At 37.1% G+C, this 7,155-nt stretch overlaps 1 long non-coding RNA gene across 1 annotated transcript; it reads right to left on the reverse strand.

Moving 5' to 3' along the window:
- Window positions 1-1,987: 1,987 nt before the first annotated feature.
- Window positions 1,988-6,804, reverse strand: LOC106964805 (uncharacterized). Its single transcript, XR_001428508.1, has 4 exons — window positions 6,732-6,804; window positions 4,683-4,761; window positions 4,515-4,598; window positions 1,988-2,083 (listed from the first exon to the last, which is right to left on the reverse strand). It is a non-coding gene; the product is annotated as an uncharacterized LOC106964805 (long non-coding RNA).
- Window positions 6,805-7,155: the final 351 nt, after the last annotated feature.

A 7,155-nucleotide genomic window follows, 5' to 3' on the forward strand; every position in this document is an offset into this window, starting at 1 on the left:
TGGAATCCAGTTTGTATACTGTTACTTTAGATTTAAGTAAAATCTTAAGAGTAATGTAAAACATTGTACTTTAAACTAACTCCTGCGAAACTCCATTCTAAGTATGTTCCCTCACATTAAGGCATGTGATGACATATGGTGGTACATCTCAGCCTCAATGAATTACCCTTTCAAAATACGGTATATCTATGAATCTCTTTTTGAGCATAGCCCTTCAGATGAAGGCTTTGGGCTGAAGCCTAGCTTGAGATAGTTTTAATAATGTTATTTCAGTTTAGATTCAATTTTGACGAGTTTGCGCAATTTGTTTAGTTTGGCATTATTTTGCCTAAAGTGTCTCACTACTGGCTTTCCACGGTTCAGTTTTCAGTGGTACAGCTTTGTATAAATTCGTCACAGCCCCTGTTTACCTATAAAAGCACATAGCCTCCTCCCTCTCCACCTCTATTACCCCACCTGCCTGATGGCGAGTCAGAATTTGAATAAGAATTATTATTAGTTATTGTTTTGAAAAAAAGAAGTCACTAGAGGAAAGATTTACAAAAATAGTGACAAAGTTGGTAAGTTGACAACAGCTTCTTTCGTACTGATCACACTCCCATCCATCTCCATGCTCATCCCCTCACTCGGTCGTGTTTCTCGGCTCCGCCACGTTTGCTGGAATTTTTCAAAATTTGCCATGGGTGCGGTTTAGCTTTCAGAGGTTAGTTACACTTTAAAGAGTTATGGCTTACTTTCAAAAGAATGGCTGTTGATTTTTATCAGTTGAATGCCCCCTCGGGGATGTGGATAAAGTGCAAGTTTTAGCATATGCTTCAGTTCCCCACGTCTTTAATTCATTCTCTCAGGTCAGAGTTTTCATTTTCAGTTTTACACGCTTGGCCAAGTCTGTAATGTCATCCACAGTTGCTCTGACTCTTTGTTCAAGCTAGTTGACGTACTGTCCAAGTATACTAAGTTACTAAGTGTCTCATTTATTTTTTTCAGACTAGCTTCATTTGCTGCATGAAATCCTGGAGGCCAGGTAAGTTTCCAGGATTTACATGGAATAATTCGCACATTACCCATTGTGAGGCCAGCAAACCTTTTCAGTCAGTGTAGAATGAAGAAATTATTGATTTAACACTTCAGGCTGTTTTGTTAGGCTCACCATAAGTATCCCATTTGCATCAGCCATTTTGTGATGATACATGAAGAAGTAAGTAAGTAAATATAGTTAGGAAAATTAATACTTATTTCTCAAAATATATGTTGAACTAAATATTTAAAGTACATATTGAATTATTTGCTTCTAAATATATACTTTGTAAACTAAGAATTTAGTTTGGAACTGTGACATTTGCAAATGTATGAGTAACAGTGAAAATCTGACTTTAAAATCAGCTATGACAGAATTAAACCAGAATACACAAACAAGAACAAACAAACAGCAACAAGCTTAAAGAAGATGGACGGTCACTTACAGCATCCTTGTCCCCTTTGGGACAAATCTCCTGCCAGGTTTTCTTCATGTCCTCGGGAAGTCTTTGGGTCAAAAGATGATGCAAATTTTAGTGACGGTTCATTTTTGTAAAAATGTTATCAGCTACAGCAGATAAAATTATTATACATGTTGTAATCATGTTCCAGCCACTAGATATTAGAATATGAGTCACTCTGAGGAGATTTATGATCTGGTTGGATTTTTACCAAATTCCTAACCTCCCCCTGCATACTTTCATACAAACATCAAACATCTGAAAATTACTATAAGGACTAACAAACTAACAGAGTACATTCAAACTCTTGATATAATGTAATGTTGAATAATCATGTTGAGTTCAGTGTGCAGATAAATTGTTCTTTCTTCTGTCCTAACCTGATCCAAAGTGGTGAGTATAAAATGCAATACTTTCAGTCAGACAGAGGATCTTATAGACTTAGATTGGTTTGTGTCTCCATGGAGATATGAGATGGAGTGTAGAAAATAGCCTAAACTTACCTCTGATTTAATGAAGCTTTAGTGTAAGTTTCACTCTGAGGTTCAGGTACTGGTCCAGGTTGAAGTGTCTGAGCACGTTCAGGTTCATGATGTTTCTGTCGTCTGAACATGACCAGACAACCAAAAAGGAAATGCTTTCAGGTAAGTATTTAGAGTCTCACATTCAGGTTAAATGCCCATTTATTAATTGTCTTATGCTTCTCAGGAAATATTTTGTTAGGGGCAGCAAGTCTAGGAGGGAACCTCAGACTTCACTCTTCCTAACAACATCCTGTGTTTCATTCTGGGAGATCCCAAAGGCCTTTCCAGGCCAGAAAGGATTTATAATACCTCCAGTGAGGTCTGATTTTGCCTGGAATTGCCTCCATCTGGGACTTACATGGAAAACCTCAAAAGCAGGAAGCTCATTTCAGCTCCTTTTATATCCAGGGTATCCTCCATTTGGTCCTAATCCATTTTCCCTGACCATAGGTGAGGGTAGGAATGTAGATAAGTCACTAACAGGTTTGCTTTTTGGCTCAGCTCTTTCTTCACCACATGTTGGACAGCAGTGCTGGTGACACCTACTGGTGGGATCACTCTGCTATTACTTTTCTGTTTTATCCAAAATTAACAATCTGCACTCCACTATGTTAAATAAAGCTAACATAGTAATGCATCCAGATGATTTAAGCATATATACATCAGCATTAACTAATACAAAACTAGACACCATTATGAGCAAGGAATTAAAAACAGTGACAGAATGAGTTAATGCAAATAAGATGGTCCTGAGTTTATCTAAAACTAATTGTATGATTTTGCAGTGAAATTATAATTTAATAGTGGTAATTCAATATTTAATATTAAATTAACAACATCCCTAAATACCAGGCAACTGACAAAAATAACTTATGAAATTAAGGGTTGATGATGAATTATTATGGAAAAAAACATCAAAAACATGATTGTATATAAGGGTAGAGGCTTGTCAATTATAGGAGAACATGCAAGTTTTATTAATTTAAATATCTTGAAAACAGCAGTTAAATGTTTGATGTTATCACATCTTGCCTATTACCCAGAAGGGGGATTATAAAATATACAAAACAGCAGTCACAACATATGAAATATGATTATAGTACTAATAATACCATCATCAATGAACAACATCCTGAACCAGTTATTGGCCAAAGATAGATTAATGCACTCACTGATTATTACACACATATCTGTCTTAAAATCACCTTTTATTACATTTAAAAATCTCACCTTTAATGAAGAGAAACGCAAGTATATAACAAGGCATGAGGTTGTAGGAAACTTTACTACATGTAAAGTATGATCATCAAATGCATTGTTTTTGTGGAGATCTATGTCTGATTTGATTTGAAATTCTCTCTCTCATTCTTTCTCTCTCTCTCAACATACGAATCAAGTGAACTTCAACTACTCCCTGTAACATATCTCTAAGATAGGGTGTCTGGGGACACTAGGGGGAAAACTAATTTCGGCTGCTTGTATCTGTGACCTCGTTCTTTCAGACATGACCTAAGGGTCATGACCATAGATGAGGGCAGGAACTTAGACCAGTAAATCAAGAGCTTCCTTTTTGACTCAGCTCTCTCTTCACCACGACAAACCAGTACATCACCCGCTTCACTGCAGACGCTGCACCAATTCACCTGTCGATCTCCCGTTCCACTTTGGAAAGGACACCCTCCCCGACCTGGAGAAGGCACTCTATTCTTTTTCAGCTCATTTATTTATGCATATATTGATATAGCTATGATTTTTTATTTTATTTATTGAGATAAAAGATGATAACAGAAAGAACCTTGAAAATATTGATCAACAGGTTTTGCATGTCATTCAACACATTCTCCTTTTGGTTTTCTCATCTAAGGTGTCACACACAGAGAGACACACACAAACACACACACACACACACACACACACACACACAAATAATACACATGCACAATAAAGTATAGGCAGCAATGTTATCTAGCTTGGTTAGATAACTGGTGTTAACTAACTTTGAAGAAGGCTAATAGGTTGATTTGTGACAATAACACTGTCACAGTATTGATGATTGACACACACATTTGTGAGGTTAAAACACAGATAATACTTATATGTAAAAGTTCTTGCTTTGTAAAATATTATTATTCAGGGGTGACACTTAGGTCTCAGTGTCTTTGGTTCACAAAAATGTTTTCCTGACAGTCACAGTTGAAAAGATTTATGGGAATCTTAAATGTAAAACTGGTGCTGTTAAACAAACCTCTGATTTAATTAGAACCATCATGTTTGTCATTATGATGGTTCTAAAGGTCTATCATTGTTGCAAAAACTGAGCCAAACAGAACAGTGTGAATGCGAGTCAAAAACAATATTGTAAAATAGCTCACCATAATGAATGAGCACTGATTAAAAAAACAAAATGCTTACTTTAAAGTCAATAAAACAAAACCCAAAACAAATAGTAGAGATCTATTCCTTTATAAATTAAGTTGCTGCCATGATGAAGACTGGTTTCAGAAGAACTTACCGAAAACAACAACACCATGAAGGACATGTTGAGCAGTTCTTAGAGGACTGTTTGCTGGTTTTAGGTCCTGCTGCCTTTTTCTTGCTGGAGCACATAAGAACACATGAAACAGATGATGTAGTTTTTTTCTTGAGACATTGTAAATAAATAAAGTGAGGGTCATCCCACCTTTGAGCTTTGCTCAGACTCTTGTTTTCCGTGTCCATTCTCTGGTCCATGAGGTCAGACCACTTGGCCTCACCTTCTCCTGTAGAAGAAACTTCATAATCATCTCTGTTCTTTTCCAAAGTGTCTTGAATGCATATATAGTCTGCTGTATGTCTGCTCTAGTGAAAGTCCTGGACCTGAAGGTTAGGGCCAAAAGCAGTGTTTCTCACTTCGGGTTCTGAGGAGCCACTTCCCTGCATGTTTTTGGTGTTTCCCTTCTACCACACCTGATTTGAATAAGTGGGTGAATAACAGGGATCTGTGGAACTTGACATGCAGGTCATGTAATTATTTCAATCAAGTATTCTGGAACAGAGAGACATACAAGGCAGTAGTCCCTGAGGACTGGAATGGAGAAACTCTGGGTGACTGTATAGAAATGTCAATCCATTCACAGTTGGAAACATTTTAGCTCCAAGAGGTATTTTATAGATGGGTTTTAATGTGTTAACTTATTTACACAGGTCTAAATAAAAGCAGGGGCAGCGAGGGCTGATTTTTTTTATATTTTCTAGGGGCATATGTGGACCTCTACCGAGGCTGGTTGATAAACCCTCCATTACTCATCAAGGAATATGGACTACTATCAAGGACACCCCCTGAACTCACAGCCTTCGCTGCCGCCCTCACCCTGTTGTCCATATCTTGTTTTGATGTGCAGACGTTTTTTGCAACCCCACAGTGTGTCCCTTATTTCCCTCATGTAACCTACCCTAATGTTATTATTATCTAACAAAAGGCTAGCACGTCCAATGGCTCCAGCCTCAGGCACCTGTCTACCCATGTCCTTGTTTTTCGTTCTTTGGATGGGGCGTACTGAAATGTCAATTTCTCTCCCAGAGATTAAAAATGTATATTCATTCATTCATTGTAGTGTCTCAGTGACCTCCTTTGAAAATGAAATGCAACAATCTCTGGTTTGAAGAATTTTGCTTAATATTTAAACCCAATCAATACACAGTCCACTATGTATTTCAAGAAAATCAATTCTCTCTTCTGTTAAACTGTATTTGTTGCCATTCCACCATGTAAAATGTAATCACTGTAGACCGGTTTTTCCTGATCTCACCATACTTACACACTTTAAGCTCCGCCCCTTCTTACAAGAGAAGTAGTTATAGCAGGTCTGGGTTGGAATTTTAAGACCTCATTGAAACTACAGTGTGGAACAGATCTCTAGCAAACATTTTCATATGTTTATAAAAGCAGTAGAGGGAGGTGTGATCTATTGAAATAATCTAAGTGGCTCTCTGTTGTCATTTCACCATGACCACAATCATTTTACATGGATAAATGTTTGAGACTTGATTAAAATGTAATCAGCTGTCTGCTGTCACCACCTACTGCACAGTTTGAGGTATTGACCATTGAGATATTCACTAACCTGCAATCAGCTTGAAATAGGAATTTTGGTAACACTTTATTTGAAAGGGGGTGAATAAGACTGACATGACACTGTCATAAACACCTGTCATGAACATGAACATGAATATGTATGACTGTTGTCATAAAACATCATTCAGTAAATTATGACACTTTTAATACAAAGTTGACATTATTCAAAATGTCTTTGTTATGACAACTTGACATTAACCAATAAATCATTACTTATATAAATTTGTTATAAAAGTATTATTGATTGCACTTTAAAAATTAGGTAACTTTATATTATTAAAGGTAAAGTTTAAGCAGTAAGTTTAAACTTACTGCAAGTGAAATGTCTTCCCCCAGACTACATTGACGAAGATGGACAGAATGGGAGTTAGAATCCGTAAACCACTGGTTTGACGATGAACTGCAACACCAGATGGTGATGACACATTGGTGTGGGTACATTTAGTTTGTTGTTTGGGTTACAGATGACTGAAATCACATGGTCAAGCTCTCCTCCATAAAGCTGAAGCAGTGCCAGGCTAAATTCTGCCTCTGGTTCTATCCAAGAGTTAAGAGAGAAAAAACCCACTCAGGACTCTGAGAGCAACAGAAGAACAATATGAAGTTAAAACTTACCCTATACCCTGATCCAAATCTTTGATTTTCCTTCTGCTTTGTTTACACACATTGGAGTTTGAACAAACTGCACCTGTTTCTCCTGAACTTATTACAACTGGCCCACCTGAGGCTCCGCCCCTTTCTCTTCAAGAGGTGTGGGCATCCAGGATTTACCCCCAGGAAACTTGCTAAATCCAGATGTAGGAGAGCTAGGATAGAGTAGTTAATCATGTTATTGTAAGACATTATTCTCAATACCTAAATATCATCCATACAGTCTTTAAAAGGTCAGATAAAAATACAGTTAAAATAAATATAAATATTTTGAACTTCAGTTAAATCCTAAATAATTACAGGGTTTCCCACAAAGAACTTGCTAAACCCGGTGGTCAGGGTGCCAAGGTGATCCACCGGCAGTCCACTGTGTTTTTGTATTAAAAGA

This window comes from Poecilia latipinna, unplaced genomic scaffold (genome assembly GCF_001443285.1).
Source record: "Poecilia latipinna isolate Pla-1442-1.1 unplaced genomic scaffold, P_latipinna-1.0 Scaffold1721, whole genome shotgun sequence".
Taxonomy (NCBI): domain Eukaryota; kingdom Metazoa; phylum Chordata; class Actinopteri; order Cyprinodontiformes; family Poeciliidae; genus Poecilia; species Poecilia latipinna.